At 36.6% G+C, this 26,777-nt stretch overlaps 1 protein-coding gene across 1 annotated transcript in view; it reads left to right on the forward strand.

The window, feature by feature from the left end:
• Nucleotides 1–8,861: 8,861 nt before the first annotated feature.
• LOC6053962 overlaps nucleotides 8,862–26,777 on the forward strand; it is a 127,221-nt gene continuing 109,305 nt past the window's right edge. Inside the window, 1 exon segment of the mRNA XM_038261720.1 lies at nucleotides 8,862–9,527. The gene's annotated coding sequence lies outside the window, so the exon portion shown is untranslated.

Here is a 26,777-nt window from a genome sequence, read left to right on the forward strand (position 1 = left end):
TTTGTTGATACGACCCTTAGTTGCAGAGATATTGCTATGCAAAGGGTTAAAAACAAGAAAATTGATGTTTGCTAAGTCTCACCCAAAACATCCACCATTTTCTAATGTCGATATCTCAGCAACTAATGTTCCGATACACAATATTAAAATATGAAACATTCGTAATGTTAGTCTTGATTTAAAATTTTTGAAAATATTTTTTTCAAAAGGATCGAAAAATTTCATGAATGTTTCATATTATAACATTGTAAATCGGACCATTAGGTAGTTGCTGAGATATCGACATTAGAAAATGGTGGATGTTTTGGGTGAGACTTAGCAAACATCAATTTTCTTGTTTTTAAACTTTTGCATGGCAATATCTCAGCAACTAAGGGTAGTATCAACAAAATCCGAAAAAACAAAATATGAAGAATTTTCTCAGCTTTTCAAAAATATTTTTTTTAAGAGTCGGCAAACATGGGCACTATTTTTAAAAAATCAATAACTGCGACTATTTTCAAAAAAGTTACATAAAAATGGCTTTAACTTGAAAACGGTGCACTTTATCAAAATTTCACTTAAGTACTTTTTGATTGCAAATTCAATTTTAAATCGAAAAATGAAGTTGAAAAATTTTTGCGACCAATATTTCGATTTTTTGAAAAAAAATTCTGTTGATTCAAAAAAACATAACTCGGTCAAAGTGTTTTTGCCCATCCTGGAAATTTCTGAAAAGTTGGCATTTGATGTCCTCTAAAAAATATCACAAAATAAAAAAAATAAATATAGTGTTTTTTTGCAAATCAAGTTGTAGTGACAAAAAGTTAAATTAAAAATCACCAAAAAAATATTTTACCGCGTTTCATTTTTTTTCAGTGTAGTCCATATCCACACCTACAACTTTGCCCAAGACACCAAATTGATCAAAAAATTCTCCAAAAGATACAGATTTTTGTAATTTCACATATAATTTTTGTATGGACACTGGGCAGCTGCCATATTTGTATGGAAAATTATATGGACAAACTAATGATGCAAAATGGCTTCTTTGGGCATACCGAAGGCACCAAAAAAGTTTCAGCCGAATTAAAAAATACAAAAATTAAAATTAAAGAAAAAAGACCGATTCCGTAGAGAACTGCTCACTTTGTTCGTGGTTCCCACTTTCATGAAATCTTGTTCACGATTTAGATAACTTTTTTTTTTCTTGGATAAGTTTAGTGCTGGCCAGCGGGTAATACAATCATTTGGGTGAACACACTTTGCGCTTTTCGATGATGATTTGTATTCAAGTTAAAACATTAACAGGGTAATTCTCTACCAACTCACACGAAATCGGGAAAAGTTGCCCCGACCCCTCTTCGATTTGCGTGAAACTTTGTCCTAAGGGGTAACTTTTGTCCCTGATCACGAATCCGAGGTCCGTTTTTTGATATCTCGTGACGGAGGGGCGGTACGACCCCTTCCATTTTTGCACATGCGAAAAAAGAGGTGTTTTTCAATAATTTGCAGCCTGAAACGGTGATGAGATAGAAATTTGGTGTCAAAGGGACTTTTATGTAAAATTAGACGCCCGATTTGATGGCGTAATCAGAATTCCGAAAAAACGTATTTTTCATCGAAAAAAACACTAAAAAAGTTTTAAAAATTCTCCCATTTTCCGTTACTCGACTGTAAAAAATTTTGGAACATGTCATTTTATGGGAAATTTAATGTACTTTTCGAATCTACATTGTCCCAGAAGGGTCATTTTTTCATTTAGAACAAAATTTTTCATTTTAAAATTTCGTGTTTTTTCTAACTTTGCAGGGTTATTTTTTAGAGTGTAACAATGTTCTACAAAGTTGTAGAGCAGACAATTACAAAAATTTTGATATATATACATAAGGGGTTTGCTTATAAACATCACAAGTTATCACGATTTTACGAAAAAAAGTTTTAAAAAAGTTGGTCGTCATCGATCATGGCCGTTCATGGTCACCCGCGACAGACACGGACGACGAAACAAAGAGAAACGCAAAAAGTAACTTTTTCAAAACTTTTTTTCGTAAAATCGCGATAACTTGTGATGTTTATAAGCAAACCCCTTATGTCTATATATCAAAATTTTTGTAATTGTCTGCTCTACAACTTTGTAGAACATTGTTACACTCTAAAAAATAACCCTGCAAAGTTAGAAAAAACACGAAATTTTAAAATGAAAAATTTTGTTCTAAATGAAAAAATGACCCTTCTGGGACAATGTAGATTCGAAAAGTACATTAAATTTCCCATAAAATGACATGTTCCAAAATTTTTTACAGTCGAGTAACGGAAAATGGGAGAATTTTTAAAACTTTTTTAGTGTTTTTTTCGATGAAAAATACGTTTTTTCGGAATTCTGATTACGCCATCAAATCGGGCGTCTAATTTTACATAAAAGTCCCTTTGACACCAAATTTCTATCTCATCACCGTTTCAGGCTGCAAATTATTGAAAAACACCTCTTTTTTCGCATGTGCAAAAATGGAAGGGGTCGTACCGCCCCTCCGTCACGAGATATCAAAAAACGGACCTCGGATTCGTGATCAGGGACAAAAGTTACCCCTTAGGACAAAGTTTCACGCAAATCGAAGAGGGGTCGGGGCAACTGCTGTGTGAGTTGGCGGAGAATTACCCAACATGCATTCTCTTCAAAAAGTCCAATAGCCACGTGTGTCAATTAGCAAAACCGCAACTTTTTGTCGAGTTAATATTAAAAGAGCAAAAATTTGTCTGCTTTTTTGGTTTGCTCGATTTCCCAAAATTTCACCAAATGTGTTGTATGCGGTGCAGTTAAATCAATTTTGACAGCGTGTTTCCGCTTAATTTTGCTGTTTTTTGATTTATTTTCGGGTTGATTTGATTTTCCGATTTGCGATCTATTGTTTATTCGGATGTTTTCCTAAAGAACTGTGTTGACGCTCCAAACATTCGCCAGAATCTAGTCCTAATTGTTGCCTTTTGTGTTCCACGTGCCCGGTTGGAAAACGCCTTCCTGGAAATCGCGAGACTCCAATCAAAACTGTTCAAGCCGAATGATAAAACTAACAGTTCAGCTGTAGAAAATAATTTCAGCATCCCACCAAGACAATGAATTGAATTTTAATCTTAACCGTCGTTGGTGAGTGCTGGCATCTCACGTCGACGTCGTGCTATCTTGTCGCACCTGCCATTTTGACGTTACGAGAAAAACGCGTTTCAATGTTTGACCTTGAATAAACAAAAAAGAAAGCACGCAATGTAAACAATAACAAACACGTTTTGTTTGGCTGTGCATTGTCCCGAAGTTTGGTTGAAGTTGGTTGCTGGAATCCCGAGTTATAATTACAAATGTTTACGGTAGTCCAACTCGTACGTGCGTCGAACGCGTTCTGACCTGAAATCCCTTTGGCCAGTTGTAGCACTTACATCAATTTTCAGGGAGTGACAAGATAGCACGACAAGATTGAAACTACTTTCATATGTAAAGTGACAAAAATGCACGGAGTTTTTCGGATTTCATTGAATATTTCAGGGTTGAAATCGGTGAGGCATTGTGAGCTGCACCAAATGGCGTTCTTACCTCAATTTGGCCCAAAATGCACGTACGGCAAGTTAGCACGACGGCGACGACGTGGTTATTGAACATGAACGTTCGTCGTACTTTCTAGTGCTCTGTTCCAGTAGTAGTATCGGATGCGGTTTATCTTTCCGCGAATCGTCTTCTGGGTTTTGAAATGTAGGACCTGATATGACACACAGCCCACTTCTAACGTTCCACCATATATATCAAGCTCTCATCACCATCATCATCATTATTTCAATCATGATGCTCCGCACCAACAGAAGGGGTTTCGCCTTTTCTTGTGGTGGATAGTGTTATTATTACCGGAAACCATTGTCATTAAGGAGTACATCCCGTGCGACTTCCCGAGCAGACGGAAATAACTTGGGAAGGTCAGTTTTTGATATTGTGAGAAGATCGAAATATGTTATTGGGATGATCGGATTAGTTGTTAAAATAACAAAAATCAATAACAAAGATTTGTTCGAAGGATAACTTAAACTGTTATTATGTTGTTATTGCAATAACAAACCAATAACCCAGAAGGAATCATGAAGGAATAACAAGATTTGTTATTTTGTGCGGAGAGATGGAGCAGCAGAATAACAAAAATTGTTATTGAACTGATATGTCTCCATAACAAAAAAAAAATTATTGTTTTGGTTTATTTGTAATTTGCAAATAAACCTGCAGTTGCCATAACTCCTCTGTACTAGTCAGGGCTGCAGAGTCGGGTACCTCCAAGCGACTTTGAATCCATACTTTGAAGACAACTCCGACTCTGGATGCAGGATATGACGTCAACGACGACTTCAGCTCTCCAAAAATACCGACTTCACAGAATCCGACTCCAAGTAAATGTTGCTGAAAGTTTGGTGAATCCGATGCAGTCTCCGAGGTCTCACTCCAGCTCGAGCTTCAACGACAGCTCCGACTTCCTGGCTCTGTGAAAATAATAACAGTTTTTGTTATTCACACTTCAAAAATTCTCAGTAAATAAATCAATTCCGTTAGGGAATATAACAAAATTAAAAAAAAATGAACTCTCAAAATTTAATTTTATCGGATTAATTTTAGCTTGAAACCTCATTTCATGGTGAAATAAATGACCCCGATGAAATTGGTCAAAATTATTTCATAGTTTTAGCCAATTTTAGTAAAATCCCTTAGGGGATACCCCAAATAATTAAAAAAATCAACTTTCAAAATTTCATCTTTTTAGAATAATTTTAGCTAAAGGACCCCATTTCATGACCAAAATAATGACCCTGACGAAATTGGTCAAAATTATCCCAAAGATCTAAACAAATTTAACAAAAGAAAAAATTATAACAGATTGTGTTATGGACACTTAGAAACTTTTCCATTTGTGCGATTTATGGTAATTTTATTTCTAAGTCAGTATACCGAACGAATAACAAATTTTGTTATTAGGAGAGTTTTTGAAATGTATAACATTTCCTCTTATTAGCGTGTTATTAAACATTTTCAATATAATATCACCTCAATACCAAATTTTGTTATTTTATCAGAAACTGTTATTATTTTTTCTTCTTGAAATTGAACTTCAGGATAAAATAATAACACTTTTTGTTATTTTAACAGGATTTGTTATTGAAATATTAATAATTTTGTTATTACCGTCTGCCCGGGTTTAGCTGAACAGTGAAAAGCTTTAAGAATTGTTAAATTTGCTTTAAAGACTGAGTTGTTATACATTTTTCATGAATTTGGTAAAAATGCAAAATTAGGATCGCTTAGGATTTCAACTATATAATGTTCTAGAACTATTAAAAAGCATTTCATTCTGTGCCACATTGCATGCCGTACCTTGACTCTCGGGACTAGGACTACAATAACTACAGGTGGAATTCCTTCCGAAGAATGGCTGGGTTTTCCACGTTTTCCACATAAAGCATCGCATTGAAAGTGAATGCGGCGACGTTCCCCCCTACTCCCATATCACATTCCGTTTTGATACGTGTGCCAATGATGAAAAGGACGACGACAAAGTATTAGAACGTATGGAAAGCGAACACCAAACAATGGTACATTTAACAAAGCTTTTATGAAAGTGGTTTCATTTTCGGAAAATGGTACACTATTTTTGTCGGTGGGGAAATTTTAGCCGAACAAAGGCAGTTTAATTTTGGCAGGATTCTAAGAACTATTTTGGTTGGGTTCTAAGAACTATAGCAGGACATAACTTACTGTTAAACTGACGAAAAATCGAAGGACAAAATACCAAATAAAGCCAAACATAATTATATCGTTTCTATTATGGGAAAACTGTAGAACAAAACAAAATTTTAAATTCTAGCCTAACTTAAACACTTTCAAGCGAAAAGTACCACACAATGTTTTAAAAGTTGTTACAGTTATTCTTCTTGAAAAACATGCAAAATTTAAATGAATTAGTAACTGTGATCTCAGAATTAAAAACAAAATATATAAATCCCAAAACTGCTCGAATTGATAAAAAAATAATTTTATATAACATTGTGAGAGAATGTTAATGAACAATAAAACAATTAAATGAAAAAATGCAAGCTAAATCTTTTTTATTGTCGAGGTATGAATCCTAAACTACGCTAAAATGATTAAGAAACTTTAAATCCAAGATGGCGGCCAAAATGGCGGTGATGCAATATAAAAAATAATGCATATTGCTTTTTATCAGGCAACCAACAACTCTAATTTGACTAAAATGGGGTCGTAGAACTCCAATTTTACTTTAAAAACTAGAAAATGAAAAAAATACGACGATTTTTTTTTGCATTTCGCACCACTCTCCGTAGCTGCCACCTTGCGGAGAGCTTTCGAACCACGTGCCCCAAAAGCTCCCCTTTCTGTACACTCTCCCACCAGTTGGCAACACTTTTCCATACACAGAAGCAGCACATTGAAAAACATCACCCATTCATTCATAGTTGTGTGGGGCCGCTTGCGAAAAAAAACGTAAACATTGCTGCTATGAAAACAAAACAGGTACTCTCAAAATGCAGAGAGCTTTAGAGCTCTCTCTCGAGAGAGGGTGGTTTCTATGTAAAATTAGCAAAACAGTTTAGTTGCATTTTACACCTGCCCAGTTGTTTTGCAATGATTAGTTTTCAAAATATTCAAGTACTAAAGAAATTTTTTTTCGCCGAAAAAAAACTTTTTGCAATCCTGAAATTCCACAAAAAAAAAATAAATAAAATATAAATATGATTTTAAACGCAGGAAAATGCTTTTCTAATTGTTTTCAGTTGGTTAGACTTCTATTCCCTTTAAAATTTTGAAGTTTTATAGGCTGGGGGAACATAAACTTTGAGAAACATTTGCAACGGCCCAAATATATTTAAATCATTGTTGTTTACAAAGTTCTACATGATTTAAATTTGTTTTATTGAAATCAGATAGATTTTTCGAAGCCTCGATTATCTAAAGTTTCGAACATCTGAAGTTCGACTATCCGAAGGTTTGTATGGTAGGGGAAAGCATCTCACTTCAGCGTGCCCCTAAAGTTGCCATATCAGCACATTGAAGTTTAATTACAGCTAATAATAAGCGTTTTCATCTGAAACCGAGTGATAAATAGCTAAGTTGTTTAAATAGTGAAAATCAGCAAATTGGATGAAGTTAGTTGCGAGTGCTAAACCTGCCAAACAAATGAGAAACTCCCCTACTTTGGATAATTGAATCACAAACAAAATAATAACAAAATTTTCATTCTGCAACCTCATTATATAGAATTTAAATGGCTTATTGCCTTAAAATAACATTTGGCAGCCATCTTGGATTTAAAAAAATCTAAACATTTTGAGTAGTTTAGGGGTCATACCTAGCTCGACAATAAACAATAAGAATGAGAAAAACTTTTATTCGTGTTTTGATTATCCGAAGTGAAATTTCTCCGAGGCCTTCTGGGAATATAAAATTCAAAACGGCGGCCAATAGTATGTTGATGATGGAATACAGTCCAGACTCGATTCAACAAAGGTTTTTTAGGCTTATTTGGGGTCGCTAAACTTATATTAGATTTAAAAAATGGGTCAACTCGATTTACGTGAAACTTTATCACAGTGGATAATTTTTAATACTTGATCACAAATCCGAGGTTCATTTATTTATATCTTGTGACAAAGTGGCGGTACGACCCCTTTCGTTTTTGAACATTTAAAAAATTCGTCTCTTTCAATCATTTGCAGCCTGAAATGATGATAATTTGGCGTCAAGAGGCCCTTGCGTAAAACTCCCGATCTCCCCTGACTTAAAAACCGAGCCACGTAGGCTAGTGTTAACGGTTCTGCCTCGAAAGCGGTAGATTGGGATTCAAATCCCGATTCTACCAACACTACTGGTGATCTTTTCTCTTCTGTATTCGATTTCTTAGTTATGGGATGGTGATGTTTACTTACACAAAAAGAAAAAAAAATCATGGTAAAATTCCATCTAAAAAAGAAGTACATCTTTTATGTCAGAAAAAAACTTTAATTTTACCTCTAATAATATGTAAATTTACATCTGGCAGACGCTAGAAAAAAATATATGTAATCCCAAAAAAATATCAAACCGGCGATTGTTATATCTAGCTTACTAAGTACGCTCCCCATCCCGCACGGCCAACTCGCCGCTGTAAAAACTGGTTTATCAAAGCCAATGTACCTCTACGTATCTCGTATATCGTATATGTACCCTATATGCAGTAAATATAGTATACAAGCTACATTGGCTTTGATCGTCCAGTTTTCACAGCGGCGAGATGGCCGTGCGGGTTGGGGCGCGGCATTAGTAAGCTAGATTTTCCTAGCGTCTGCCAGATATAAATGTACATATTATTAGAGGTAAAATTAAAGCTTTTTTCTGACATAAAAGATTTACTCCTATTTAGATGAAATTTTACTATGATATTTTTACTGTGTACTAGATCAAAAAACTTTGTATTTTTTCAATTCAATCAATTTTTATTGGTTCTTTTGCTCAACCCGGCTCGATTTATATAGATAGTGATACAGAATTCTCTCTTCATCTAAATTTCTGTTTTTCGTACGTGTTGTAAAAGATTGGTTTCTCGTATAGTTTACATTTTGCATTCAAGATGCTCATGTTTAGTCAAAAAAAAAAAAAACTTTGTAAATGTTTACATAATGAAGGAAATACAAAAAAAATTGTCGACTTTACTGAGAACAGCTCACGTCGCAAAATCGCTCGCGAGCAGCGTGCTCTCTCTATTTCCCTCTCACACAAGAGAGCGCGCGAGAGCTTCCATTCATCTCGCAAAAGCTTTCGCACAGTGGGGCGGCCGTTCGTCAGCATCATCTTCTTCTCGTTCGCCTGTCTCTCATCAGTCGTGTATCCATTCAGTCGAGTACGATCGTTGACCGCGTCGAGACGCCTACTCCCGGTTCGTCGTCGTTTGTTCTGCGCGGTTCCACACCCCCTCTGTTCACCAGGTCGAGAGCACTGCAAAAAAGGGCCAATGTTTTTGTTTTGGGGCGAAAGCTTCGTGAAAAAGCTTCGTCGTTAAGGTGACACGCATTACGTCGCGCGTTAAGGTGAAACGTGTCAGCAAGTGACGGAATTTGCCAGTGTTTACTTTGATTATATCACGCGTTGAGTTAGGGGGAGCCTTCGTAGACTGCTCGCGAGCAACAATATTGTATTGTTTTGGGTAGCTCGCGCGTATGCAGCGCAAAGTTGGGGCTCTGCTGGCAGTGTTGGTGCACGGGTTGTGCGGGAATGTGTTTGTGAGATTGCGCACGGGGCACCACCTCATTAAAAAAATCTCGGCGCGAATGAGATTGAGGAAGTGTCTGCGGAGGTGTGCCAATCGACGTATTGGTAACTGAAAGAAAAACAAAAGCGTTGAAAGGGATTAGCGAAGAGGCACAAAGAGAAGAGTGTGGGACAGCTGCAAACATACATAGGCGTAAAGGTTAATGCACAGTCCGTGTAAATCGGTATTGGTAAATACGGCGATAAAGGTGTCGAGCTAAAGGTAAACATCGCCGTCAGTCGAAGGCAAAAAGATAACAGCAAATAAAATAAATTTGTATTCGTCGTTGCCGTCGCCGCGAGCTGTTGACGTACAGAGTCACACTCACCTCTCCGCACGAAGTGTCGCGAGCGAAGGTATGTCACGGAACGAGGAAGCAAATTCAGCAAGGAAGATGGCTCACGAAGAGTCGTCGTCGTGCTAGTGCGCGTGAGTGATTGCTCATCGCTCGCTCGCTCACCGCTCATAGCTGAGAGAGCGCACATGTCGTATTATCGATTTCTGAGCAGCTGGTAGAAGAGAATTCCGTCGCGGCCTACTCGTCGTCGTCGTCGTCGTCGAGGTGGCTCTTTTAATCGCAGTCACTATCGCTCGGTAGCCGTGTCGCACTCTGCTGGTGGTGGTCCACACTTCTTGGCCCGGCCTAACAGGTTTTCGGTTGTGGTGCGTTGTGTTTTGACGTGTGAGGCGCCTACTAGGGTGACATCTGCGTGAGCAGTCAGATTTTAGTTTTCTACCAGTAAATTCCTCGAAAAGAGATGATCAAAACCGCTGGTTGAAAGAAACAAAATAAAGAAAAATCTGTTTTAAAAATAAAGCGCGAGGAAGAGACGAGCAAAAGTGAAAGGCGAAAATGCGAGTGCAAGAAGAAGCAAAAATGAGAAAAACAACCGCAAAAAATGTGTGAATGAGCGTATCGTGCTGAGGAAGTGAGAGAGAGAAGAAAAAAAAACATCGAGTTCAAAAAATAAGAATAAAGAGTTCTTAAGGTCGGCGGTGTTAACGAAATAAAAGAATATAAATTTGCCGCAAGCGGAGAAGGGGAAGCGCAAGGTTAAATGTCACCCTGGGAATGAAGTAATTTACGGGTGGGAAGCGTCACTCGACAGAGCGGGACGACACCGTGGTGAAGTTGGTGAATACTGTGGATGCAGCTCAACGATACGTTGCAGCAGGCTGTGAAATTCAACGTTTGAAGAAAAGGTAAAGCCTGCTCTACAATGGCAAATCGCAGAATGTTTCGACTGTCACTTTTGCCCCTGTTTACTTTCCAATCCAATACCCGCTGGCTGGCAGCGAAATTATGGGAAAGTAGACGGGTCCTATTGTCGGTCCTGTTGTTTAGCTCTAATAAAAATAAGTTTTAAAGAAGTTGGATCTGTTCACTTAAAAATTCTTGTGGTTTGGTTGAATTTTGTTTTTCATTTTTTGCATTTAATTATTATTGTAATCCTTTCGATATTGATTTAACGACCATAAACAGCAATGAATCGCAGAGTAAATTTACGGCACTTGTCCCCTTTTAATTTTATGATCCTGCTGCACATCCTATGAATATTCCAGTTATGGAATGCGCACAACAACTTTTGCCTCAGCCAGACAGGTGATAAAGGGATTGTCCATAAACAATGAAAAAAGCGGGTATTGGATTGGAAAGTAAACAGGGGCAAAAGTGACAGTCGAAACATTCTGCGATTTGCCAATATATAGCGGAATTAAAAGGAACAACTCGTCTCTTTGTATTCACAGTAATGCATTCTGCTAAAACGCTCAACCAAACCACAATGAAAAAATAAATTTCTATGCATTTATTCCGTATGTTTTACATTAATTTTAATAGCATTTTTTGATGAAAGTAAAATAATACTATAAACTGACAGTTATTACGTGATTCCTGGAGGCCGCCTCACCCTATAAACCTGATACCTTAAACGGGACCAAAGACCTCCCCCGTCGATCGGTCGGTCAACCTTCGAGTGTAATAATTTCAAACACGTTGACGCGACGCTTGCAGTTTACGACCCTGGCAAAGTTGCGTTTATCACGCGCGGTTCAATTTTCGAATTGGTGCAGCCAAATTGTCGCATTTCGGTGACACGTTGTGGAATGTCATTAGGTTCAGTTTTATTGTGTGATCGTTAGTGTGATTATATTTTAGGAATGTTAGGTGAATTTAAATTTGTGGGCCAAGGTTGAACTCTCCGTCAAGTTCAAAAAGAGTTACGAAATATACAGTTTGACTATCTCACCAAAACTTTCACAGAGTGAAAAATCAGACGCTACTCAGTGTGATGACAGCACCAAAATTAATTAAATCCGTGAAAAAAAGATGATAAAGAATAGGTTTTTTATACAAATAATTTCAGGAATTGTGATAAGGCTTCATGCATAAAGTACGTCACGCTAAAATCAGCCAAAATTTACCCCCCCTCCTTTCCCCTTGGTCACGATTTGCCTATACTTATTACAAGCAATGTCACGCTTGCTCAGACCCCCCTCCCACCATAGAGCGTGACATACTTTTTGGATGACGCCTAATTAGCTTTTGGATGAAAAATGAAATTTGAAAATCTGGCAACCCGGTTTCGTATGAATACTTAAGTGAAATTTATGCATTTTTAACGCTGGATGCAGTTTAATGAAAGAATATTTTGCACTGTCTTGCTGCATAGGTATTTAACAAACCTTTGCAATTAGATAAATAAATCTTTACAATCTGGCAACCTTGCCTAATGTTATGAGAACTTTTGTTAAAGTTGCACAACTTTTAAGGGAACGGATTTGGAAATTTGATAAAAGTAACTCCTGGACCTGTCTTAACGTACTTCGTTGTATAGGGTTTTGATTTGTGATTTGACATAAACCGTGAAGAATTAGCAACACTGCCAAAATTAGCAACACTGTCAAGATTACCTACATCAAATTTGTCTTTACTTTTTAAGGTTGAAAGTTACAAATTCAAGCGATAATGTCTCTTAGAATACCTTTCTGCAGATTTTTGAAAAGATTTTTAAAATCTTATTGTGATAAGTCATACAGTTGAATGATCTGACAACACTGCACAGTGGTCCAGATTGCAAAATTAGGTGGAAAATGGATTTTCCGTAAAAAGATGAAGTTTTGGAGCTTTGGTGTCTTCAAAAGAGTTGTTGCATATGGAAAGGGGCAACTTTTGGTTTGGTTGGAAATTAGGGTGGTTCACTATTAGGGTGATTTTGAAAATCTAACTTTACAGGAATATTTTTGGAAATTTTTTCGTCTTCTAAAAAGTTGTTGGGCCAGCCAATCCAAGCGACTTTGTCGAAGACATCAAATTTTATCTCGTAATCTACGCCCTCTACGACCAAATTTATAGAAAGCATCTGAGCAAACCTTCAAAAATAAGTTTTTTGAACGTGGCAATTCAGGGTTAAGTTTTAGAGAAAAGTGGTATTCGGGGCACTTTTAGAGCTCTTAAAAACAAACTTTTTTTTTCTTGACAAGTCAATTTGGACTTAAGGGTCAAAAGTTACAGTGATTTTAAAGTAAAAGATGCAAATTTAAAACCAAATTTTAAGCGCCAGGTTGCATTTGAAAGAGGAGATCCAGCACTACAAACGCTGAAAAAATCTCAGGGGTGTTTTTCTTTAAACTCGAGATATCTCCATTTGAAAAAGTCTAATTTTCAAGGGAAAACCTTATGGGACCACCCTAACAAATTTCGAAAATTGTCCAAATATATTTTTTCCATGTAATTTTGGCCTTTGAATCTGAATCTGTCCTCAGAATTGACCCAAATTGTCGAAAAATTGGTTTTTGGTCATATTTTGGGTTTAAGCGATTTTTCGACACTTTGGGTCAATTCTGCTCTAAAAGTGCCCCGTATACCACTTTTCTCTAAAACTTAACCCAAAATTGCCACGTTGAAAAAACTGATTTTTGAAGGTTTGCTCAGATGCTTTCTATAAATTTGGTCGTAGATAAAATTTTGGTGTCTTCGACAAAGTTGTTTGGATTGGCAATCCCAACAACTTTCTACAAGACAAAATAAAATCCCAAAAATATTCCTGAAAAGTTAGATTTTCAAAATCACCCTGATAGTGAACAACCTTAATTTCCAACCAAACCAAAAATTGCCCCTTTCCATATGCAACAACTCTTCTGAAGACACCAAAGCTCCAAAATTTCATAATTTTACGGAAAATCCATTTTCCACCTAATTTTGCGATCTGGACCACTGTGCACTGTTATGCGATTTTGAGATCTTAGTCGATGAATGCAATATTGATGGACGAAATCACGATATTTTGGATTAAAAAGACTTCAAACTGATATTTTTATTGATTGACCAATTCTATTTAACTGTATCAATCTTGAAGCGTCTATAAAACATAACTATTTTATTTACACACTAAACTTGTTTACGAAAAAATCGCGTCACAATCATAAAACTTTTGTCAGTTCATAAAATACACAAACAAAGCTTTCAATCACCGCGAATTCGTTCGCTCGTACACAACCGCTCCACAGACACATCAGATGGCAATGAGATTTATTTTGCTGCTCTGTTACGACCGAAGAAAAGCATGTTTGTATCTACCTTAGGGAATTCAACTCGTCTTAACTTTTGTTAAAAAGTTACATTTTTTGTGGTTTTCATGCTTTGTGTATTTTTTCTTGTCTTTTTTCTGAAATTAGACTAAACTGTTTGTAAACTTAAGATAAATTTTAATTTTTGATTTGATTTTGATAGTTCACTTAAAATCATAGTCAATCGTAAAAGGAGTTAAAGAAAAAAAAATCAAATATTTTTTTCTTATATCTCAATTTAAAAATCACCACTTTTCTTATGGTGAAAACAAATCAAAAGTGAAAGTAGATCCATGTTTTCTTTCCCTCGCGTGGAATTTGTTTTGAATGGTGGCTAGTTCGCTATGAATGTGTTTGTGAACGCGCCTGTGGTTTCATTGCCAACAATGACTGAAATTGGCATGACTGATCGAATTGGAAGCTGGGTTATTTAAAACGTTGCTGCTGATAGTTACTCAATTTTTAGGTGAAATTTGACAAAAAAGGTCGTGTTTTTTTATTTCTTACTTTTTTGGTGTTTGATTGGCCTGAATAAGTTGTATTTTTTTTATGTGCAGTGTCTTATTTGAAAAAAAAAAAAAAACTTTAGTGCAACTGCCACTCCCGAGACAATATCCCTTTCAAAGTGTTGGCATGCCGCACATTAGCCGTATCGAGCTAGAAAATCTACTTTGCTGCATCGGGCCGTCCCGATTTGCACGGTGCACTGGACACAAATTGCCACAAAAGCCTCCTTCTCAGGTTTGGTCGAGTTGGCTGGTCGTTGCTGATAATTGTTTCCAACGCCGATGATGACCAGTTTGAACCAGAAGCTGCTCGAGTGTTTTGAACTTGAGCTGGCCTGGTCATGATTGATTGTTGCAGTTGAAGCCGGGTTGAGCCGGCGGCGATATTGCCGGTTGAGTTGATCATGGTGAGGAGACACAAAGCTGTGGGGATTTGGTCTGATCGATTGTTTTGAATTTGGACGAAACAAGAGAAACAAAATTATCGAAGAAATTTTTTGAAAACATAACACAAAATGAATACCTTCAACTCAAAAACGTCACACCGTGGCAAACATATTTCGCATGACCCAGTTTATCTTTAGCAGCAATCAATAGGCTGGGGCGGAATTGTGCAGCCGGTAAATGGCCAAATAATAATAATAAAACACAGATAACATCAAAGCCAAACGATGCCAACGGCTGCCAGCAGAGTGTTGCCAAAGTTGTCAGGTTCAAACACTGCACTGGCTTCATGTAGCTGTCCTCCCTGCTCGAAAAAGAAGCCGGTATTTTCCATTTTTGGGACATCCTTGCGATGAGCGTGGGAGTTTAACTGTCATTTTATACAGCAGTTGCTTGATTTTGTGGCATCTCATTTCAATATTATTTGAAACATTTTTTGTTTTGATTTTTTTGTGGATTTTTGTAATCTCAAAAAAAAAAAAAAAAAAAAACTTAAATTAATACAAACAGATTTGTCACAAAATCGATATTCTACAAGTTCCCCTCCCATTTATCAGTCTGCCATCCGCTCTTCTATCAAAAGCCGGCCCCCGGTGGCTTCTGCTGATTGAAGTCTCGGCTCAATGACCACCACACCCAGAGGTAGTCCCCCCCCCGAGACAAGATAAACGACCTGCAATTCTTGTGATTTGGCTCGAAAAGTGGGTCATGTGAGCTAAAAATATGACATTGGAAAGCTTCTTTTCGCTCGCTTTCCAGCGATTTGCTCTTTAGGGGAGAGTGGGGAGACTTGATCCCCGGGGACACTTGATCCCAATCCTGTATCTCGTCAGCATGTGGGTAAAACAATTAGCTTTGTTCTAGAAAGTTGTGTGAAATTAACTAAAACTCATTGTAGAAAACACAGAAAAAAATTAAAAATGTTTAGATGGAGTTACACACATTTTTCTAAAACGAGCCGCAAAAAACTTCCAAGAGATCTTTTTTTCTTTGTTTTGATATGTATAGAAAACACTCAAAATTATTCACAAAATATTTTCATACATGAATTGTTTGATAAACTTATCAACTCCAAAACCCTTACGCATTTGATGTTAAATTTATCGTCATACTATGTTTACAATCAATTGTTTAAAAAAGTGCGTTTAGGGAGACTTGATCCCTGCATTTTTACAGTCACTGTAATCAGCTTCAAGATTAATTAATTGGGCTGGGTTTTCATACATAGTTTCCTTTAGTATAGTTGTACATAACTTACTGCAGTTTGAACCTTTTTTCAAAAGTTTTGTAAACAAAAATTTCCAGCTTTTGTAAACATGCTTAATTTTGGTCTAAAAAATAATATTTTATGTTTTTAAATATTTTACATATTTTACTTGTTATATTTTGAACACAAACGTACAGGTTTTATGTGAAATTGCTGTAACTTATAGAAAATTAAAAGTTTGGGGATCAAGTCTCCCCACTCTCCCCCACATTATAGGGCATGATTGTGAGTAAAAGAGGGAGAAGAACTCAATTCTGATGGCTCAGCGAACACTACCTGCCAAGATGACATTACCTATGATAAATAGCTTCAAGATTGGATTGGATTTGGCTTTAACCTTGAAAAAAAAGTATCGAAACAACAATAAAACTGACACCTTTATGATCTAAGGGTTCGTAACCGGACGTTATGTGCGTGGGCCGTCCAAGTTGGACCTTATTTGAATAGAATACAAACCTGTACGACAAATAGAGCTGGGTGTTTTCGCTTTTGATATAATGAGTTGGTTACTAACGAGCAGCCATTATGGCGACTGCCATAACATTTCTGATGAACAATCGATCGTTTGGTCCAAAATAGATTGCTTCAAAAACTCGGAATAATGCCATTTTGTACCCAAGATCTGCTGTCTAAAAAAACTGTCCACCTAATAAGCATTCATTTTTCGAATGACGATGCCTTTGAAATTATTGATCTATTTTTAAATATCAAGTTTAAGGGTACACAGCAACCAAGGAAGTTGTTGTCTTCTTATTTCAAAGTTGTCAAAATTACGGACCAAATCTCGCAACAATCTGATTGTAAAAATAGTTAAAATACTAAAAAATATATAAAAAAATCTTGGTACAAAAGCTCAGGTTGATATGCACAGTTAAGATTATAAATAAATGGTTATTTTATATTCTTTTTTTGGCTAAAAATCAAGTATTAGAAATATACAACCTAATAATCATTATCTATTTCTGGAGTTTTTTTTGAAGAGGTCCAATAAACCAAATTTCCAGTTTTTCCTTTTTTGTGTTTTTAAAACTGCTTTGAGTCAGGGGTACTCCGGTTACACGGAGAAAAATGAGTTCCCAAAATCGTGAACAAGCGTTCATGAAAATGGGAACCACGAACAAAGTGTTCAAATCTCATGGTACGTTTTTGGAAATCGTACCATGGGATTTGAACATTTTGTTCATGGTTCGCATTTTCATGAACGCTTGTTCACGATTTTGGGAATTCTTTTTTCTCCGTGTAGGTGAGCAGTTCTCTAGGATTTCGGTCATTCGATTTTTTTTGTATTTTTTAATCTGACTGAAACTTTTTTGGTGCCTTCGGTATGCCCAAAGAAACCATTTTGCATCATTAGTTTGTCCATATAATTTTCCATACAAATTTCGCAGCTCTCCATACAAAAATGATGTATGAAAATTCAAAAATCTGTATCTTTTGAAGGAATTTTTTAACCGATTTGGTGTCTTCGGCAAAGTTGTAGGTATGGATACGGACTACACTGGAAAAAAATGATACACGGTAAAAAAATTTGGTGATTTTTTATTTAACTTGTTATCACTAAAACTTGATTTGCAAAAAACACTATTTTTATTTTTTTTTATTTTTTGATATGTGTTAGAGGACATAAAATGCCAACTTTTCAGAAATTTCCAGGTTGTGCAAAAAATCATTGACCGAGTTATGAATTTTTTAATCAATACTGATTTTTTCAAAAAATCGAAATATTAGTCGCAAAATTTGTTCAACTTCATTTTTCGATGTAAAATCAAATTTGCAATCAAAAAGTACTTTAGTAACATTTTCATAAAGTGCACCGTTTTCAAGTTAAATCCATATTTAGGTGACTTTTTTGAAAATAGTCGCAGTTTTTCATTTTTTTAAATTAGTGCACATGTTTGCACACTTTAGAAAAAAATATTATTGAAAAGCTGAGAATATTCTCTATATTTAGCTTTTTCGGACTTTGTTGATTCGACCTTTAGTTGCTGAGATATTGCAATGCAAAGGTTTAAAAACAGGAAAATTGATGTTTTCTAAGTCTCACCCAAACAGCCCACTATTTTTTAATGTCGATATCTCAGCAACTAATGGTCCGATTTTCAATGTTAATGTATGAAACATTTGTGAAATTTTCCGATCTTTTCGAAAACATTATTTTCAAAATTTTCAAATCAAGACTAACCTTTCAAAAGGTCCAAACATTCAATATTACGCATTTTTAAAATGTTAGTCTTGATTTTGAAATTTTGAAAATTATGTTTTCGAAAAGATCGGAAAATTTCACAAATGTTTCATATATTAACATTGAAAATCGGACCATTAGTTGCTGAGATATCGACATTAAAAAATGGTGGGCTGTTTGGGTGAGACTTAGAAAAAAATCAATTTTCCTGTTTTTAAACCTTTGCATTCCAATATCTCAGCAACTAAAGGTCGTATCAACAAAGTCCGAAAAAGCTAAATATAGAGAATTTTCTCAGCTTTTCAAAAATATTTTTCCTAAAGTGTGCAAACATGTGCACTAATTTAAAAAAATGAAAAACTGCGACTATTTTCAAAAAAGTCACCTAAATATGGATTTAACTTGAAAACGGTGCACTTTATGAAAATTTTACTAAAGTACTTTTTGATTGCAAATTTGATTTTACATCGAAAAATGAAGTTGAACAAATTTTGCGACCAATATTTCGATTTTTTGAAAAAATCAGTATTGATTAAAAAATTCATAACTCGGTCAATGATTTTTTGCACAACCTGGAAATTTCTGAAAAGTTGGCATTTTATGTCCTCTAACACATATCAAAAAATAAAAAAATAAAAATAGTGTTTTTTGCAAATCAAGATTTAGTGATAAAAGTTAAATAAAAATCACCAAATTTTACCGTGTATCATTTTCCAGTGTAGTCCGTATCCATACCTACAACTTTGCCGAAGACACCAAATCGATCAAATCCTTCAAAGATACAGATTTTGAATTTTCATACATCATTTTTGTATGGACAGCTGCGAAATTTGTATGGAAAATTATATGGACAAACTAATGATGCAAAATGGCTTCTTTGGGCATACCGAAGGCACCAAAAAAGTTTCAGTCGGATTAAAAAATACAAAAAATAAAATTGAAGAAAAAAGACCGATTTCGTAGAGAATTGCTCAGGTGTCAACGTTGTAAGTATTGATGGAGACTATTCTGAAAATATAGGTACAAGGATTTTTTCGATATTTCTTATTAAGGCCGTTGCAAATATTTTTCAAAGTTTATTTTGCCCCCCCACCCCTTCAAAGTCGGCCTGAATAATCAAGGGGCAAAAGACTTCAAAATTTTAATGAAAATCAAAGTTTAATCAACCGAAAACCAGTTAAAATGCATTTTCCTGCGTTTATAATCATATTTAGCATGTTTGAACTCCTTTGAAGACATTTTAAATTTTCATAAAATACCAATATAGGGGAAATATACCCATTTTAATCACACTAAGCCGTTCGACCAATTCTCATCACTTTTGCCTTTTTCCGCAATTAAATCAACATTTTCAGATGTATCAACAATGATGAGTTGCTTGCTCACTTTTATTTGAGCTATTTATTCCTTTGGAACAGTCAAAAACATTTTATTTAAGCTGTAACTCATGATCAAAGTGTTGATAGGCCGATAATAGAAACAGGCTGAGAAAGGGCAGTTCCCCTACAGTGCCTCGGAAAAAAACCGCGAAAAAAAAATTTCCGTGATACATCGATATTTTGAAAACTAATGATTGGATAGCAACTGGACGCGTGGAAAATGCATTTTAAAACACTTTTTTCATCCAAATGTTGAAGCTAGGCTTGTAATTTCAATTTTTATATCTATATATTTTTATTTTTTTACCCCCTCTCGACTTAGGTCCGGTTCGAGGGACATAAACTTCAAAAAATATTTGCAGCGGCCGAAATTTATTTCACAAATATCAATTTTTCAAAATCCATAATATTATTTTTTTGAAATTTTGTAATTGTTTTAGGAGACCAAAATCCACAACCTCTGAGCCATAGAAAATTATTAACAAAAAATTTGCTGCCGAGCTTTTTTTTTTAAATTGAAAATTTACTCGGAGACTTTTTGACTAAGGGTTTTTAATGTAAAATCAAATTAGCAATTGAAAAGTACTTAATTGTATTCTTTTCAAAATTTAGCCATTTCAAGTTAAATTTTAACTGAAAAATCTTAACTGAAAAACTGAAAAAAACAGCCACACCCCCTTGCATGCGTATCGTCCGGTTGCCACATCGCTTAAGCAGTGTCTGCGTCTCTTCTGGAAAAAATCTGTATTAGTTATGTTGCTGCATTATTTTGTCTCGACAAAGATTTACACGAACTTTTTACTGAAATATATAACTCATGAGACTTTTCACCTTTATTTTGAAGAGTAAAATGTAAATACCACCTAAAATACAACATGAATGCGAGGAAGGCACCAACCACCATCGGTGGATTAAGTAACGTTTTTTAAATAGTGTCCACGATGGACATTCACGGAGAAAAAAGAGTTCACAAAATCGTGAACACCCGTTCATGAAATTGGGAACCACGAACAAAGTGTTCAAATTCCATGGTGTAGGAGTCGTCTCCCTGGGTCCTGCCTCGGTGGAGTCGCTGGTAGGCAGTTGGACTAACAATCCAAAGGTCGTCAGTTCGAATACCGGGGTGGATGGAAGCTGAGGTGTAAAAAGAGGTTTGCAATTGCCTCAACAATCAAGCCTTCGGACACTTAGTTTCGAGTAGGAATCTCGCAATCGAGAACGCCAAGGCAATGCTGTAGAGCGAATAATTTGATTTAGAGGTAATATTACGCTTTTTTCTAACATAAAACATGTTTTTGCTGTGTAAATTGTCCTGACGGCAGATATAGGTTGTACAAGACTCGTTTAAAATTTTATTTTGGTATTTTGCTTAAGTTTTGAACAAGCTGTGTTGCGTAATCTACATTTCTGATTAAAATCCTTCCAGACTTAAACAGAACTCGGTCACTTTGCTTCTAATATTTGCTAAATCACATATCGTCCCATCAGAATCTACTAGGCCGCCACATCTATTCAATCTCACCAAGCAGATGATGATTAGCAAAAACAAACAAGCCGATACGCATTACGCTCAAATCGGACGAAGATGACGCTGCCGGTCCACCCCCAGACAAAAGATCGCCGGGTCGATTGTATAGGAGGGAGGCGGGAACCGCAGATTTTCTGACCCATTACGAGGCCATCTTGGGCGACTTTTTGTGCCCTATGAGGGGAAACTTTCCGTGATTGATGACAGCAAAACGTCGTGGATGCAGGGCAAATCTTTTAGTACCTTCTACACTATCTTGCGTGATGCTATACACAAACGCAGAACTCATTACGGAACCCTCTGCCATTAGGGCGAGGTTGAGGTCAACGTAATATAAACAGAACGGACTTTGGAGTCGGAGTCAGAGCGCTCGCAGAGATTGTGAGTCACTTGTGTGTACGATGCACAACTGGAAGTCGCGCCAACACGTGGGATCTGTAACGTCCGTAATCGATTCCACTTGAACCGTTGCAACTTGGAGAGATGAGTGCTGCGAGCTTGCGCCATTCCAGATTCTGCTGATACCTTTTTTAGAATACACATAATGTCGGCCGAGAGTAAAAGTGTCACGATTTGGATTGAGAGGATTATCTGTAATGCCGAGTGCATAATGTTTTCAATTACATATCAACAAACAACAACACAAAATTGTGATCAGCTTTATTCAATTGAACTTCTTTGTAGCCGAGACTGTAAGGCATGAGCTTGCCGTGCAAAGGTGTCAGGATCGATTCCCGTCATAAAGACACCTGACATAACCAAATCATCTTGAGTGTCGCGAAAATCTGCACAGAACAACTTTTCATATTTTTGCGATAATAGATGTACTACCTCAAACGAATTTCTGCAATGCTCCAAACATCATATTAGTCGACACATCGCCCCAAATTGCAGCTCATTCCGCATAGGGTAGTCCAATTTAGCCCCAAAACAAATATCGATTTCCGGCTGGAAGGTTGCATTCGTTAGCAGCAGCATTTGCCAAGGACGTCACACTGTACACGTGCGTGTGAGTGTGACGCCAGGCTATGAATTTAAACTATTTGTCAATGTCAAACAGAACTGGGCGCACGTATGTGTGACGAGTTACGCGAAGTTTGTTGTCGCCGTACGCACGTTGGACGTCTCGTTCCGCCTTCATTACCGGGACAACACGAGGCGTTCGGAAAATTATCATACCGCGGCAGTCAGCGACCTGCTGGTTGCCACCGGAACTACTGTGATCTATCTACAGCCGGCGTGAACATTTATTCATGGCATCGTGAACATGAATTCTGCATGTTTAATAAAACACTACTCCTGATACCGTTAATTTTCAGCTGTCAGAACAGCGTACTTCAGGCTAACGTAAAGAAACCAATAATAGTCTGGCAAGCTCCGTCATCAGACCAACAATCGACCACTTACCCTGCCACGCCATCTTTCAGAACGCTGCCAGATTGCGTTTGGTTATCATTACGAGACAGCGGCGCGATGTGTTGACATTGGGAGGAACTACGGAGAGGTACAACTCTCGTTACAAGTACGCACACACACACGAGAAGCAGCCCCTCTTTGGAACATCATTAGCGTACGTACGTAAGATGATGAGGGAGGTTAAGTCAGGAAGAGGGCGCCACGGTGACGATGACGTCGTCAGTCATCTTACAGAACCTACTACTCCCCATCCCCCCCCCCTCCACTCATTTGTGTAAACAATGAAGATATTAAAAAGCAGTGAACTGCAGCTGCCGGTATAAAGTGTGGTGTGTTTGCAGGTTGTGAATTTGAATATGAATTGTTGCTTGCCAAGAGAGACAACAGCACGGTTTGTAATCACTGAGGGATGCAGTCTGACAAGACTCCAAACTGCATGCACAGAGTAAATTGACATTGCATGTAATAAGATAGCGAGACACGCGGTGGATTGGTGTTCGGTTTGAGAAGCTGCATGGTTACGAATCTTGAATTCTAAAAACGCATTTTCTTGAATGTTAGTGAGCTAAATTTGCTCTTTAAACCCATTTTTCATGTTTTTTATTTTTGAAATTTTTATATCACCCTTTCCAAACCATCAACACAATCTGTTTACTTGAAAGGTGAAGCCAATGATTAATTTCGAAGAAAATTGATCATCACTTTGAAGTGCTCTATACTGAATTCATTTTGACGAATTTCTGCACCAAAATTAATCAGCATGTGCCGGATGTTGCCTTCTTGAAGCCACTGCATGAATTTTTGGCCTAAATCAAATGTGTTTCAATATTGCGCAATTCTCACTAACTTGGACTTCGCACTAAATTATTGCTATCGATCGCACTTTTGCGACTTGTCAAACTGGCTTGGGAAATTTTAATTTTCTCAAAAAATGAAAAAAAAGCGAGCCGATGTTGCTAACCTGTTAATCGCAATTTTAAAGTGCGAATATCCAGTTTGGTGAAAACTGATACTGGAAATGAAAATAAACAACTGCTGGTTGGCTAGTTTTTGAAAATTTTGTTGTCAAAAGTGCGGGCCAAATCCTAGTTACAGTGCAAATATCAATATTTATTTAATTTTGTGGTACAATCACGGAAGTCCTAGTTGGCAATCATTGATTATTTCCATAACATTACAATGAACAGTATCAACAAATGTAGGGTACTATTCTGAAAAACTTGTTGAGGAATTTTGTCAAAATGTTGTTAGCGATGTTTAATTTATGCGTAGGTTCTTCGCATTTTTGCTACTGGTGAGCAAACAAATATTCCTTCCCGATTCCTCCGAGACTGTATTGGCGTAGCTTTGGAGCACAGTGTGGAAATTTACGTTCCAAGATATTTTTGAATGTACCGGGCAACGGTCAAATTGTCTAACAATAATGAATTGGTATTTATATGTATCTGCACATTAATATAGGTAAAACATCATTCGAGCAGAAACTTGCAATAGAGACCACTAAAGACCTGGGGGTCGTTTAATTGGTTATTGCTCAGAAAAATATCAATGTGAACATTTCTGGACAAGTAATAACAAGTTACACATTTACACCATTTTTTGTAATTCAGAATTACATAAATGAATTAACAAATTTGATAGAAAGACGTAACGCAAAATTACGTAATACCAAATTAAAATAAATTTTATATCCGATCCGATCCGTTCTCAGAAGAAGTGTAATACTGGACTACAAAAACAACACCAAGTAGTGCTATAAATATTAGGATGTAACAAAAATTACTTTTTGGCGGGCATTCAGGAATTTGCTCCGGTGGGCATACTGAGCCCAAATCCCATATATGAGCTTGTTTGGACGCAACAGGAGCTGGCGCTCCGCCCCTCAATTTTAAATGGGATTTAACTCGTAAAAATACTTTTTTTTAAATGTCTTTTTTTGGACACTTTGGCCACTAATGCGTTTACCAAAAACATCACTGGCGTGTAGGCCAGATCCTTGCGCATCTTTTGGTGTATATAACATTGAAGTTTGGAGCACCGTGGAGCTCGGTACAGACCTTCAAAGTTTGGCATTTTTTTCTAAAAATCGGGCCCGACAAAATCAAATGGTGTCTCGGGCGTTGCAATGGTGGCCAAATTTCCTCAAAAATAGAAATTTTTGAAAAAAAGTATTTTTACGGGTTAAATTCCATTTAAAATTGAAGGGCGGAGCGCCAGCTCCTGTTACGTCCAATCAAGCTCATATTTGGGATTTGGGCTCAGTATGCCCACCGGAACAAACCCCTGAATACCCGTCAAAAAGTCAATTTTGTTACACTCTTATTAATATGGGATCAAAAAATTTAGTATGTGCTATTTCAAAATTAGTTTGGTTTTGTTATCGTCGAAAGGAAATTTTGATACGGATCGGGACGGTCCTTTCTTGATGAGGGTGCAGTTACACGGAGAAAAAAGATTTCCTCAAATCGTGAACAAGCGTTCATGAACATGGGAACTACGAACAAAGTGTTCAAAACCCATGGTACGATTTCCAAAAAGCATGGGATCCACTTTGTTCGTGGTTCCCTTTTTCATGAACCCTTGTTCACGATTTTGGGAACTCTTTTTTCTCCGTGTACGATACCCTCCGCTAGAAGAATTCATTGACGTCGTCAATATCACCAGCCCCTGATATGACGGATGTTTTTTTTTCTGCTTAGTTACAATTTTTGAAATTTGGCTTAAAAAAACGCTTGACTTTAAAAAATTATTCAAAACTCAAATTTTAAATCTGAAATGACTCAAAACATATTTTTTTGCCTTTTAGTCGTGATTTTAAAGTTCTGAAAAACAAAATTTCATGGAGATTTCACTTTTTTTGCCTTTCTTACTAAAGAAAGGTATAGGTTTTACTTTAAGCCAGGACGTCATTTCCATCTTCGTAAATATGTCGATTCAGCATGAATTTTAATCGGAAAAATCGTCAAAAAATCACACTGCATCGATTTTCGACGCTCTATCGATTCACCTTGACAGAACTCGTTGGTGATAGACCCTCGAATTTTGAGAAAATAAATTCCGTGGAGGTCGAGTGATGTTCGTATGTGGTAAAATTTTGCAAAATTTTGTGTCACGCCGTTCTCAGCTCCCATATATCCGATTTCGATTCTTCTAAATGCAGATGAAAGCTAGTGTGCTGAACCTGGGCGAGTTGCCGCGCAAATTTCGAAATATCCATCTGTTTTCGAATGCGGCCAGACTTTTCAACAAAATACACAGTTTTCAAATGAAAATATGGTCAATTTTTTTCATTTTCATATCTTTTATTTATCTCAAAAATTGAATTTTTCGAGCCCTACAACCTCCCAAATTTTCATCCAGATTCATAATATGGTTCTGGAGTTAGAGCCGTTTGATTGACCTACCATAAGAAAAAAAAATCCCTAAAAAAAGGTAAAAGCCCACCTGGTGACCTTCGCCAACATTTTTCATTTCTGATTTTATTCAAAATTTCTTGCTACATTCATAGTACTGACCATGAGTGAGCATCTGAAACAAATTCGACATCGATCGGCAATCCCGATCAATTTTTAGAACGATTTACTTTTTGCCTTTCTTACTAAAGAAAGGTATAGGTTTTACTTTAAGCCAGGACGTCATTTCCATCTTCGTAAATATGTCGATTCAGCATGAATTTTAATCGGAAAAATCGGCAAAAAATTACACTGCATCGATTTTCGACGCTTCGTCGCCAAGTCGGCAAGTTGTCAAGTTGTGCTTCGAATACTGGCGCGAGAATGCTGGCGCATATATTTGCTGGCTCGACTTATACTCGTTTGTAGTAGCTTGTCTACCGATGTTTCCTACAACATGTAAGATATCGTAGCTTTTCGGTTTCTTTTGCCTGTTTGTTTTTGCATAACTGTCAATGTTTATTTAAAAACTTTTGTGACATAGGACATTCATCCGGCTACAATCTATTTGTTTTCCGTGTGCTCCGAAAATCGCCTAAAAGTAGACTTAATTTTTCGTGATTTCGTAAGTTTATTTAACAGGGTTCATTGGATTCCAATAGAAGCTTTCTAAGCTTTTCATCGTTTATATCGTTTTCAAAGTTTTCAATGCTGGCGACGCCAATGACTTTCTACCTAAGGTACTCGTGATTGAGTGTGTAGTGGTGCGGTTGTAAAAATAGCTATCTC

The sequence above is a fragment of the Culex quinquefasciatus genome, chromosome 3, assembly GCF_015732765.1.
Source record: "Culex quinquefasciatus strain JHB chromosome 3, VPISU_Cqui_1.0_pri_paternal, whole genome shotgun sequence".
NCBI classification, from domain to species: Eukaryota; Metazoa; Arthropoda; class Insecta; order Diptera; family Culicidae; genus Culex; species Culex quinquefasciatus.